General features: G+C 34.7%; 1 non-coding gene across 1 annotated transcript; it reads left to right on the top strand.

The window, feature by feature from the left end:
- The first annotated feature begins 3,315 nt into the window (after nt 1–3,315).
- LOC145629582 (small nucleolar RNA R71) lies at nt 3,316–3,421 on the top strand. The gene has a single exon (XR_014111747.1). It is a non-coding gene; the product is annotated as a small nucleolar RNA R71 (small nucleolar RNA).
- Nucleotides 3,422–13,088: the final 9,667 nt, after the last annotated feature.

Here is a 13,088-nt window from a genome sequence, read left to right as displayed (position 1 = left end):
AGCATAAACTCAAATCTAATGTACATGGACTACAAAAATATTTTAAAATAATACTTTAATATAAAATTATATCTTTGAAATAGGCATTTGTATTTTAAAAAACTAACAATGAAGAAGATAAAAGAATAGGTTTAAAGAGAATTGAATTTTTGTTAGAAAGAATAGGCAGAACTTGCAGAGGCTATAACTCCTTCAATATAACTCCCAATTGGATGATTCTTGAGCCTAACCTCAAGGATTTTTCGAAAAAAACAACCTTTTGTGAAACGTCAATACCCCAAAAACTGACCAGAAGTGCCCAAAAATTGGCTTCAAAGATAAACGGGTTGATTAGTAAGAAAAGTATGAAAAGGATTAGGGAAAAGAAGAAGAAAAGATAAGAAGAGAATTGGGTTTTTGTGTGAAGAATATGAGAGGTATGAAGGGGAATTTATAGGCTAGCTCATGCAAGAATTATGACAAGAGAATTTAGGAAGAATTATGGCAAGTAGGTTTTATGGAACTACTTGGAGAAGTGAATAAAGGAATATGTAACTTTTGATATAAAGGTGATTAAGAATAATAACATTTAGGAAAGTGTGTTTGTCATGAAACTAATATAGAAAAAGAGATTACTTGGGGAATAATAAAGGATGAAATAAGGTAGGGAAATAACATGATCAAATCTTTGTGAGATGGAAAATAAAATTAAGGAAAATAAGAGATTTTAAGGAGAGAATTAAAAATACAATTTACCAAAATAAATCACCAAAAATCCAACCAAAGTGGTCGAAAATTTTGAGCTTCCATAGCTCCAAATTTCGGACCCATTATGTAGAATTTAGGAAGTTATTTTAATAGATTTAAGGATTACAAATAATTGTGTAAATAATATCTATTGTATAAAATTATTAATTAAAAAGATACCAATTATTCACTAAATAAATTAACCTAGAAAATCAGATTTCCGACACTAGGAAAATCCAAAATTCTTGTCAATCATTAGGAAATTTTGGATCTATCAATTAAATAATAAAATATAGTTTTAGCTTTAATTAAAATATCTGAAATATATAAATAATCCGGTTTTTAATATAAAAATAAAAGGATATTAAATCTTATCCAAAATCCAAAAATAATAATTGAGTTTTTAAAATACTTTTGGCGCCAAAATTGAAATATCATTTTGGCTCCAAAATTCAAATAGTAAAATAAAATTTTAAAATACTCTTTTTAAGAGAATACTAATCAATGAATTAATTATAAATACGTTTTAAAAATACGGGGTATTACAGGAGCACCTATCTTTTCCTTATTCAACAAAACATTCTCAAGAGCATCGTTAGAAGTGAGCAATTGCTCATGCATGGAAGACACAACATGATCAAGATAATCAATCAACATGCAATTTTCTAGAGAGGAACTTGGATACTTCATACTATTATTCAAGTCAAATTCTATCACCTCATCCCCTACTTTGAGTGAAATTTTAGCACTCTTCACATCTATCATAGCACCCGAAGTAGTAAGGAATGGTCTCCCTAGAATGATAGGAATGCTAGAATCTTCCTTCATCTCAAGCACCATAAAATCCACCGGAATGACAAATTTCCCAGCCCTCAAAGGAACATCCTCCACCTTACCCTTAGGAATCTTAATTGACCTATCAGCCAATTGCAAAGTGTTGTTGGTAGGTAAAAGTTCTCCAATCTCAAGTCTTTTGTATACCAAATATGGCATAAGGCTAACACTAGCACCTAGGTCACATAAGGCATTCTCAATTTGCATTTTGTAAATGTCATAAGGGATGGAAAAGTTTCCGGGGTCTTTTAGCTTAGGAGGCATCTTGTTCATTATAATTGCACTACAATTCTCGGTCAAGTTCACTGTCCCTACAACATCACAAGTCCTCCTACCGCTCAAAATGTCTTTGAGGAATTTTGCATAGTTGGGCATTTGGGTGACAACCTCGGTAAATGGTAGAGAAAGGTGAAGTTGCTTAAGCATGTCAATAAATCTTCCACATTGTTCATCTAACTTGTGTCTCATGAACTTTAAGGATAAGAAAGCTTGGGTTTCACAATTTCTTTCTTCACTCTCACCTCACTAGGTTTCTCAATCTCAACCTCACTCAAAGATGCACCATCTCTCTTATCATCTACCAAAACCTCATTTGTGGCCTCCTTGATCTTACTCTTCCTAGGAAAACTCTCCTCAAGAACCTTACCACTCCTTATAACAATAACATTAACCGGTCTCTTGGGATCTAGGCCTTGGGATGGTAAAGAAGAAGGACTAGATTTGTCTTTCAAAGCATTAGCAAGTTGAGAAATTTGGTTTTCAAGAAACTTATTATGAGTCATCATTTCATTAAATTCTTGTCACTTACGGCTATGTAAGTGTTCAACAATTTTGTTTGATTTTCAATGCTTTCTTCCAAATTAGTCCTAGAAGAAGAAGAAGAAGAAGAAGAAGAAGAAGAAGAAGAAGAAGAGAAATGAACATAGGAATTACCGTTTTGGACCTTTGGAGAAAGTACAGGTGGGGGACCCCTTTAAGAGTTATTTTGAAAATTTCCCCTATTTTGATTGTTGTAATTACCACTACCTTGATTATGGTTACCATAACCTTGGTTATGATTACCATAATTTTGGTTTTGATTTTGGCCACTATAACCTTTCTTATTATAGTTACCTCGAGAATTTTGGTTCCCATAGTTCCTATTACCACCACCTTGGCTGTAGTTATCAAAATTGCCATGGTTGTTGTAATTCCTATTCAATTGGCTTCTTTGATTCTCAAACCTAGAATCATTATTGTTTGACACATAATTCACATGCTCATTCACATTTCCATCTTGATCATCATAAACATCCAGACATGCATGAGGGCAATTAGAATCATCATGATCATACGATCCACAAACATCACAAAACAAGCATCCACTAGGCATGTTACTAGAAGAGGGAGGGGGTTGAGGATTAGAAGACATACTTCTCCCCTTAAATTGGGAGGGAAGACAAGAGACTTGGGAGGTAGCACTTTCCATCTTTTCCTTGATAGCGGACATTTCCTTTCCCCAAGTTTGTCATTTGTGAGGAGAGATTGCTAATTGGATTTAGATGATCAACCGAGTACACCAAAGAGCTACTCTTGCTAGTTGACTTTCTTTCTCTATCTTGCTAATATCTATAGTATCTCACTATGTCTTCAATTCTGTCTACCACTTCCTCTTCCATTGTATTCATGATGGGACCTCTGGCTCCTCCATCTAAACAAGACATCCCTTGAGGACTAAGACCTCCATAGATTACTTGAATAATTTGATAAGTAGGAATTCCGTGGTGAGGACATTCTCTTTGATACTCTTAATATCTCTCCCATGATTCATAGAGGCTCTTACTAGGCTTTTGTTTGAAACCTTGAATCAAAGCTCCAGCCTCCGCCGTTTTCTTTTGTGGATAGAAACGGGATAGAAATTCCTTGGTAACTTCGTCCCATGTCCTTAGAGAATTCAGCTTGACCTCCTTGTATAGCCATTCCAAGGCACGCCCTATGAGGGAAAAGGGAAAGAGTTGAGGCGGATGAATTCTTGGGAAATTCCACTTACCTTGATAGTATTGCAATATATTTCGAACTCCTTGAGAAGGTTTAGTGGGCTTTCATGCTTGTGGCCCCACTAAATTGTCGCCTCTCTATCAAAGTGATCATTGTCGGCCTTATTTCAAAATCATTCGCCGGTGTTGTAGGTGGAGCAATCCCACTCTCAAATCTATATGCACCGGGAATCCCCAATTCTTTCAACACCACCCTTGGATTTTCTCCCATTCTTGCTTGTTCTTCTTCACTTAAAGTGCTAGAACTCAAAGATCGTCTAGCAACCCTTAATCTTGCAATAGTCCTCTCAATATCCGGATTAAATGACACTAGTGAATGACCACGTGCTCTATGCATACAATCTCAAAAGAAATGATTAGTAGCACGGCTACAAGTGTAGCCTAAAAAGAAAAATCTTTTTGTTTTTTTTTTTCAATTAAAGATGAAATAGATTCAACAACTATAACAAAGCACCAATATCACTCCCCGGAAACGGGGCCATTTTGACGCAAGGAAAATGTAGGTCGTTTTCTACCCTTTACTAGAGCCAAACAAAATTTGTAAACACTCGACCAACCTAATACGAGTATATGGTAAGTCAAGGGTTGGACCCAAAGGAATGAGTAGGTGCAAGCTATAGCCTATGTCAAGCTACTTTGAAGAATGTAGAAGGTTATGGTTGGTAACTAAGGTATCGAGAAAGCTAAAATAATAGTGAAATTTAATATACTAAACACTAGGGATATAGGTTCCACGTGCAAGCTCAATGATTATGCAAATTGAAGGATCACTCAATCAATTCAAACATTGCAAAGGACAAACTATAGTTGCAATCAATGGAATTCAAGAGCTATATCCTATAAACTAAACTAGGGTTCACTATGAATGGCAATCAAGGAAAATCACAGTCAAATGCAATGAATTAAAGCAATTCTCATATCAAGGGTTCATGTCATTGAAAATTACAATGCAATCAAGAATTGTCTTATAGGTTTATCACTCCTAGTCTAATTAATCACATGCACAACTATGTCAACTAATTTAATTGCAACAATTCAATCAATTAAGGATTATCAACTAGAAAAAATCATCAATCAAGCATGCTTCCCCTTCTCCCTAGCAAATAACTTGCTCACTAATCATGGTGAAATTCAGAAGCAAAGAAAATTCAATCACAATAATACTCATTTCAAGTTTAATCAAGAAGAAATTCAATCACTCAACAAATTCTAAGGCAAAAAATGAAATTCAAATAAAAATTTCAAGAATTAAAGGAAATTGCAACAAAAGGAAATTGCAAGAAAAGTAAATTCAAAGGAAATAAATATCACAAGTTTTCATTGAATTGAAGAAGAAATTCCAAGATCAACTTGAAATTAAAGATCAAATTCAAGTACAATAAACTAATCTTAAGCTTCTCTCTCTACTTTTTCTCTATACTAAGCATCAAGTACAAAATAAGTCGTCCCCCTAAAAAAAAGTCAAAAGCTATAAATAGAAGAGTCGAGCAAAGGGGGTCGAGACACATGGTGCGTGCGCACCACCCACGCCACGCGCGCGCACAATTTGGTTTGCGCGCACGCACCACTTGTGCCGCGCGCGCACCCTTGCTTGGTGCTAGTGGCCTTGCCTCCTTCGCTTGCTCGATCAAAATCCGCGCTCCCGAGCATCCCTATCATTGTTGCACTCGAGGCGATGCTCGTGAGAAGGGCAATTCCTTTATCTTCTAAGCACTTGAACACTCCAAGCCAAAGCATTGCTTCCAAGGTCCTTGTGCTTGCGGAGCTAGCTTGAATTGCATGATTGGAATCCCGAACTTAGCTCCATCAACCTTCTTGAATGCGCTCGAGCTTCCTCCTTGGAGATCAAACCTCAAGAAACTCAACACACTTACAAAACAAGTCAAGGAAACAAAGAAGCGAGAGAAATAGTCGAAAAATGAATAAAATGACAAGAAAACCATTAAATGCATGCATTTCTCTAAACTTACACACAAACACGCAAAACAAGCATTATATGTAAAAACCAACATAAAGGACTAAAAACGAGAGTAAAACTATAAAGAAAACCTAGACAAAGAGTGCCATAAATGACACTCATCATTAGGCGCAGTTCAAACAATGCTTACACCCCCGTTGAATGTAATTTTTTTAGTTGTGTGATATGTCCATTTTATATAGTATTTTACACCCGTCCCTTGGTCATAATTACTAGTGTTTTTAGCTCTTTAGAGCCACTTTTATTACTAATTGGTGTTTTCTAGTGTTTTCGTAGATTTCGCTGATTTTTGTAGGGATTTGCACTTTTGGAGCATTTTCCCGAGATATTATGGAGTATCTACGAGCATTGGAGATGCACGACCATCCTTCATAGCCCAGGGCCGGTTAGAGCCATCGAATTGGTGATTAAGGGCTCGGTATATGTGATACCGGGACATTTTGACCGAGTATTCAAGACCCGAAGAGGAAATCCGGATTGACCTAAAGAATTGGAGCCCAATCGAAGTCCAAAGAGTAGCCCAAGAGTGCCGCCCGGCCAAAGGAGCTCCCGCCCGAAGGCGCGCCTGGCCGGGCGGGAGAAGCAAAGCTGGCGCCTGAACTCGCGCCCGGCCGGGTGCGGGAGACGTACCTGATGAGTAAAAAGGCGCTCCCGATCGGGCGCGTGTCATTATTAGAAATTTTAATCGTCGTTTAAGTTTGTTTTATTTTAGGATTCTTGCTTAATATAAATACTTTTCCGTTAAGCAAGTTAAGGATCTTCTTTTGACTCTTTCTTAATTTTTCTCCTAGATTTTCTCTCTCTACTTAGTTTTTAGATTAGTTTCTCTCTCTAATAATTTGTTCTTAACTCTACTCTTAATTCCAGATTACTTTGGTAACGATTTCTTCTACTTTAATCTCAGTTATTTATTTTAATTCTTTCATCATGTCTTATTTTATTGCTTTGATTAGTTTAGATTTAATTATGTGTGAGTAGTTTTATTTCTATGGTTTGTGGGGATCCATAAATAATATGAAGGGGTAATTTATTGTTGTTGATTATCAATGCTAGATTAATTTTCTATTGATTGGTTTAATGCTCTGTGACTAGATTAGGCCTGATCTTTTATGCATGAGTTTGACAACATTGATTTGAGATTCGAGAGATAAGAATTGATGTTTAGGTCTAGTTTCAATAGGCAGGTTAATTTATGAAAGGTTAAGTCGAGATTCGAGAGATGAGATTTAATACCGGTAGATTAATTATGTGATTGTAATACGTAGCGAAAGCCCTTTATGATCTGATTAATTTATGCATTGATGATTGATTATTATGTTTTACCATGGAATGTTATTTATTTTTAACATATGCCCTAGGCCTTTATTCATTGTTTTCTCTTTACTCTTAATCTCCGTAGTTTAGTTTTATATCCATATTATTAAATTGTTACTTGATAATTTAGATTTCTTTAATTAATTAGGAATAAAAAGACCAGTTTTCCTGTGGATTCGACCCTACTTCCCTATCTGCATTAGTTAGAGGATTTAGGAATTATTTTTGATTGGGTGATTATGATTTTAGCCTGTCATTGTGCTCTCGGCGGAAAGATTAAGTTAATGCTAGGGTTTCCCTCCCATAATCCAAGGTTTAATTCAGGTGAGGTGGTTGTTCATGCATTGGCCTTTGACAGCTATTCGTAGTGGTCGGTTTTGAGTTCAACGGTGTTCTATCTTCTTGTAACCTTCTTCCAATCACTAGTAGCTTTGTGAGTGTTTGTATGTGTTTTCTTTTTTTAGTTATTCATAGTTTGCTCTGGTTTGTTCTTGTTTTGCTAAGGTAGTTTGCTCTTATTATTTGGGCTTTTTGCTTTTAATTAGGGAATTTCTCTTACTATTTCTGTATTGTCTTGTGTTGGGATTTCTCTTGGTAATACTATTATGGAGGGTAAAAGAATGTTGTCTTTAGGGTATTGTTGGGAAAATTAGATTTATTTATTAAGGATTGTGTGGGGAATATTTCAAGCCATCCCACACTTGATCCCCACTGTGATCGTACACTTAAGCATGGTGGCGTCCAAAGGAAAGGAAGCTAGAGTAAAAGACTCGCCAAAAAGTTTTAGGAACTTGTAAAGCGTTCACAGGGTGAAGGTTACACCGCTTAACGATCCATGAGATCGTTAACTCCAATAGGTTTGGAACCATGACTGGAAGTTTGAGGATGAAGATAAAAATCCAACCTAAAAGAGATTGAACTTGTTCTAATAATAGGCCTCTACTTTATTCTTCTTGTATTCATGTGCGCATTCTGACTAACATGCAATCAATAGGTTAACCCTAAACCTGTTTATCTATGTTGGTTGAATATTAATGCACAAAAATATCTATTATTGGCGCTCACTTGAATTATAATCATATTAACCTAAAACAAGATTATTAACTATCTTATTAAGCGTGATTACAAGTACAAATTCCCTTTAAACATGTATAAAAGGCGTGATCAAGAAGTAACAACAATATATATCAAGCAACATAATAACAATAATAATAATCATAATCATGTTAAAAATAAAGCATAACAATAATAGGAATATCCTAGGCATAATACTAACAAGATTAATAACAAACTCTAGCATGTCACTAAACAATAAAGACTAAAGCTTTAGCCCTAACATGATACTAACATGATATTAGGAAATAATAGGAAGCATCAATAATCACAATTGATATTAGAAATATTAATTAACCCTAAACATAATATTAGGAAGCAATAAAACATCTTAACATGATACCAAAATAATCTAAGCATGATTTCTATATTAAAAGATCAATAAAACAATTTATTTACTTACTTCGATGCCTCATACCTCTTTCTAATAACAAAATACACGCGTTATTAATTTCAAGGAAAATAATAAACAAAATAATTAAATTAAATACTTGAAATAGGGATTTGGGACCAAACCCTCTGAAATATCAAACCTTTCACGTCTAGAGCGAAGGCATCTTCGAACTTGGATAGGTGTGTCTAGAACTGATGTATGAGAAATTTTAAGAGAGGGAAGGTTTAGAAAAAGAATAGAGAGAGAAGGAAAGCTTCTAGCTTTTAGAGAGAGAAAGAGAGAGATGATGATTGTGAATTCTTAAAAACGGGGAGATACAACCCCTATTTATAGAAAAAATAGAACCGAAATCGAAAGAAAAGAGTTCGAGTCCTATTCGGAATAAATGACCTCATGTTGCCAACATAAGGAGCAGCGCCAGACGACAATCTTGTCGCTTGGCGACAGGTATTGTCGCCAGGCGACAGACCTGTCATTTTGTTCTGGGGCAGCTTTTTTGCGGATTTTGTTTTTATCATATCTTTTGATACAGAAGTCCAAATAAGTCATATAATATGTCATTTGAAATATATTGAAGTATAATTTTTAACCCAATTAGAATCAGATCAAAATCTTTTGTAAATAAAAAGATATGTCTGAAATAGTGGAAGGGTGTCAGTTTTGGATAGTGTTTCGTATTCCATTCATATCTTTATCGTTATAGCTCGGAATTAATATTATAACATATCATTGGAAAGATAATTTCAAGATCTATCCAACCATATAAGATGTGGATAAAGATTACGAGGCACAAAAATATTATCTGACTTTCTTTGAACATCTTTAAATTCGAATAAAATTAGGATTTTAAAAAAGAAAAGTTTTATTCAATTTCAAATTTTATGATTTTATCTTTTCAAAAAGGATAATTAATGTCTTTTAGAAACTGATGGAAGATTCTAATAAATCATAATTATTTTAAGAATATGATTAAACCTTTGGACCCACCACATGATCTTTTGGCTGTAGGTAAAATCCGATTTGGGCCCAGTTTAGTATTTTGGCCATAACTTCCTCATTATTCATTGGAATTTGGTTTATAATATATTGGTGGAAAGATATTTTCATGCCTCATCCAAATACACTATTATTGGACCCATATCATGGACCAAACTAAACTGGAATGCACGTTTTTCATAAATAGGGTAGGAAAAGAAATATTTTCAAAAATAGAAAGAAGAGATATTTTAATAAAATCATCCACATCACTAGATTTTTCACACTTTCGCTTTGTTCGATAACAAATGACATGAAAGGTATTCATCACTGGGTTTGATTTTGGGGAGACACATTTGGGTGTCTATAGAAGCCCTTACTTTGACTGATTTGGGAGAAACGCAAGTTTCGAAAACAAAAGTTAAAGTAACGATAGGGATAGAGATTGATTTAGAACGTTCTGCAATCCTAAATCATTCTTGTAACGCCTATAACTGCAAAATAGCGTTAGTTAAAACAGATAAGAGAGTTAAGAAACGCGTATCTTGCACCGTCGAGCACACGTCTCTAAGGGTAATCGATTTGTTGCTGCATTTGTTGTCGTGACAACTTTCCACAAGCTAGGGAACGTCATCTTGTTGTTTTGATGTTGTGGTCGTGCTTTGCCGCTGTTGATGTTTACTCGTCTCTGAACAAAAGAGCTTCTTTTTGAGGATTGTTCAATCGTCTCTGAACAAAAGAGCTTTTGGAAGAAATGTCCACGCGTCTCTGAACAAAAGAGATTTTGTAGGATGCCCACACGTCTCTGAGAAGGAGAGCTTGAAAGACATGTCCACGCGTCTCTGAAAAAAGAGCTTTGAATGATATACCCACGAGTCTCTGAGCAAAAGAGCTTTTTAATATGTCCACGTGTAGGGAATATTTCAAGCATTATCCCTAGCTTGAACCCCACTGTGATCATACACTAAAGTACGGTGGCGTCCAAAGGGAAAGAAGATAGATCAAAAGAGTCGCCAACAAGTTTTAGGAACTTGTAAACCGCTCACGAGGTGAAGGTTACACTCCTTAACGATCCAGGAGATCATTAACTCCAATAGGTCTAGAACCATGACTAGTAGTTCGGGGATGAAGGTACAAATACAACCTAAAAGAGATTGAACCTGCCCTAATAATAGGCCTCTACTTTATTCTGATCGTATTCATGTGCGCTTTTTGACTAACATGCAATCATTAGGTTTAACCCTAAACCTGTTTATTTATGTTTATTGAATATTAATGTACAAACAAAACTATTATTGGCGATCACTTGAATTATAATCAAATTAACCCTAAACAAGATTAATAAATTGTCTTATATAAGCGTGATTACAAGTACCAATTCCCTTTATGCATAAAAGGCGTGATAAAGCAATAAATAATAAATATAAAGCAACATAATAATAATCATCATAATAATCATAATCAAGTTCATGTTAAAAATAAAGCATAATAATAATAGCAAGATCCTAGGCATGATACTAACAAGATTAATAACAAATCCTAGCATGTCACTAAGCAATAAAAATCAAAGCTTTAACCCTAACATGATACTAACATGAATATTGGGAAAGTAAATAAGAAGCATCATAGAAATCATAATTGTCATATTTGATAATAGAAATTATAGGTGTTACCCTAAACATGATACTAGGAAGATCAAAATGCCCTAACATGACACTAAGAATCATAATAACAACTTAGACATGATTTCTATATCATAAATAACAATGCAAACAATTTAAGCACTTACTTGGATACCTTGTACCTCTTTCTAATAACAAAATACACGCGTTAGTAACTTCAAGGAAAATAATAAAATCAAACAATTAAATTAAATAATTGAAATAGAGATTATTAGGGACCAAACCCTCAGAAATTAAAACCTTTCACGTGTAGGGCAAAGGCAACTTCGAACTTGGCTAGGTGTTTCTTGGTCTTGTGAAGCGGAATTTTGTATGCAAAAGGGTTGGTTTAGAAAAGAGAGAGAAGAAGATAAGTTTTAGCTTAGAGAGAATTAGAAAACTGGAGAGTTGATGAGAATTGATGATATTTGATGATTGAAAACAAAATTTTAAGAGGCTATTTATAGAGAAAATCAGTCGGATGGATTAAAAAACGAATCAGAGTTTCAACGAGAATAAAACACGATTAGCGCCAGACGCTGGTCATTAGCGCCAAGCGCTGAAGGATAGCGCCAGGCGGTAATGCTTGTCGTCAGGCACTAATAATCAGTTTCACGCGTTTTTTTTAATCATATCTTTTGATCCGTATGTCCAAATAAGGCATATAATATGTCGTTAAAAAGCTATTGAAGTCTACTTTCAAACACAATTAGAATCAGATTAAAATATTTTGTAGATAAAAAGATATGGTCGAAATAGTGGAAGGGTGTCAGTTTTGGATAGAGTTTCATATCTCATTCATGTCTTTTTCGTTATAGCTTCGATTTAATGTTATAATATATCATTGGAAATATAATTTCTAGATCTATCCAACCATATAAAATTTGGATAAATATTATGAGGCACGAAAATAAAATCTGAATATATTCCACTTCGTACAAAACAAGGATTCTAAACAGGAGTAGTATTATTCAATTTCAAACTCTTTGAAACATAATTATCAATCCCAACTCCATTAGGATTTAAAAGAACCTTCTAGAGTATTCTAGAAGACTATAATCAATTAATAATAGGCCCTCCTCTAGATCATTGGGCCGCATATAAAAACCAAACCGGGCCCAGTTTAATATTTTGGCCATAACTTCCTCATTATTCATCGGAATTTGGCTTATAATATATCATTGGAAAGGTCTTTTCAAACCCCATCCAAATACACTATTATTGGAACCTTATCATGGACCAAAATAAAATATAATGCACGTTTTTCATAAATAAGGTAAGAAAAGAAATATTTTCAAAAACAGAAAGAATAGATATTTTAATAAAAACATCCTCATCACTAGACTTTTCACACTTTCACTTTGTTCGATAATCAAATGACGTGAAAGGTATTCATCACTGGGTTTGGTTTTGGGGAGACACATTTGGGTGTCTACACCACGCATCTCTGAACAAAAGAGATTGAAAGGATTGTCCACACGTCTTTGAACAACAGAGCTTTGATACTTGAATGTTTGTTGCGATCGTTCGGTTGGCTGTGAACAGGAGCTTTGCTAAATGGTTGTATCATGTAAAAATAAAAATATTTCAAAAGACGTTGCTGGTGTTTTCCTTAGGGTTGACCTAAGGCTTGATGTTTTTTCTTAGGGTTGACCTAAGGTGATTAACTGACTTGAGGTTGATTCAATGTGTTTTGACACGTGTGTAAGACTCAATTCGAGGTGAAATGACTCAACATACATGACTCGTGTGTGCATTATAATGTGATTGTGTGACTCAAAAAATGCAAAAAAGCAAAAAATTTCCGTCATTATTTTTGTGGAGGGTACCGACTTGCTCTCGAAAAAGAAAGACACAAAAAAGAAAGAAGGGAAGTGTTTAAGGTACATGTTGAATGAGATTAGTCATTGATGTTGTTTCTCATGGTGTAAGGATTACAACATCCTAGACTATCCTAGTTGACTCGATAGTGAAAGTATTTAGGTAACTTAGGCACGGAGGCTAAGAACTTTATACCTTGTGATGTAATGATGATTGATGTTGATATTGAAGGATTT

The sequence above is a fragment of the Chenopodium album genome, chromosome 4 (genome assembly GCF_948465745.1).
Source record: "Chenopodium album chromosome 4, dcCheAlbu1.1, whole genome shotgun sequence".
Lineage (NCBI taxonomy): Eukaryota > Viridiplantae > Streptophyta > Magnoliopsida > Caryophyllales > Amaranthaceae > Chenopodium > Chenopodium album.
This window is presented reverse-complemented; position numbering and strand designations above follow the sequence as displayed.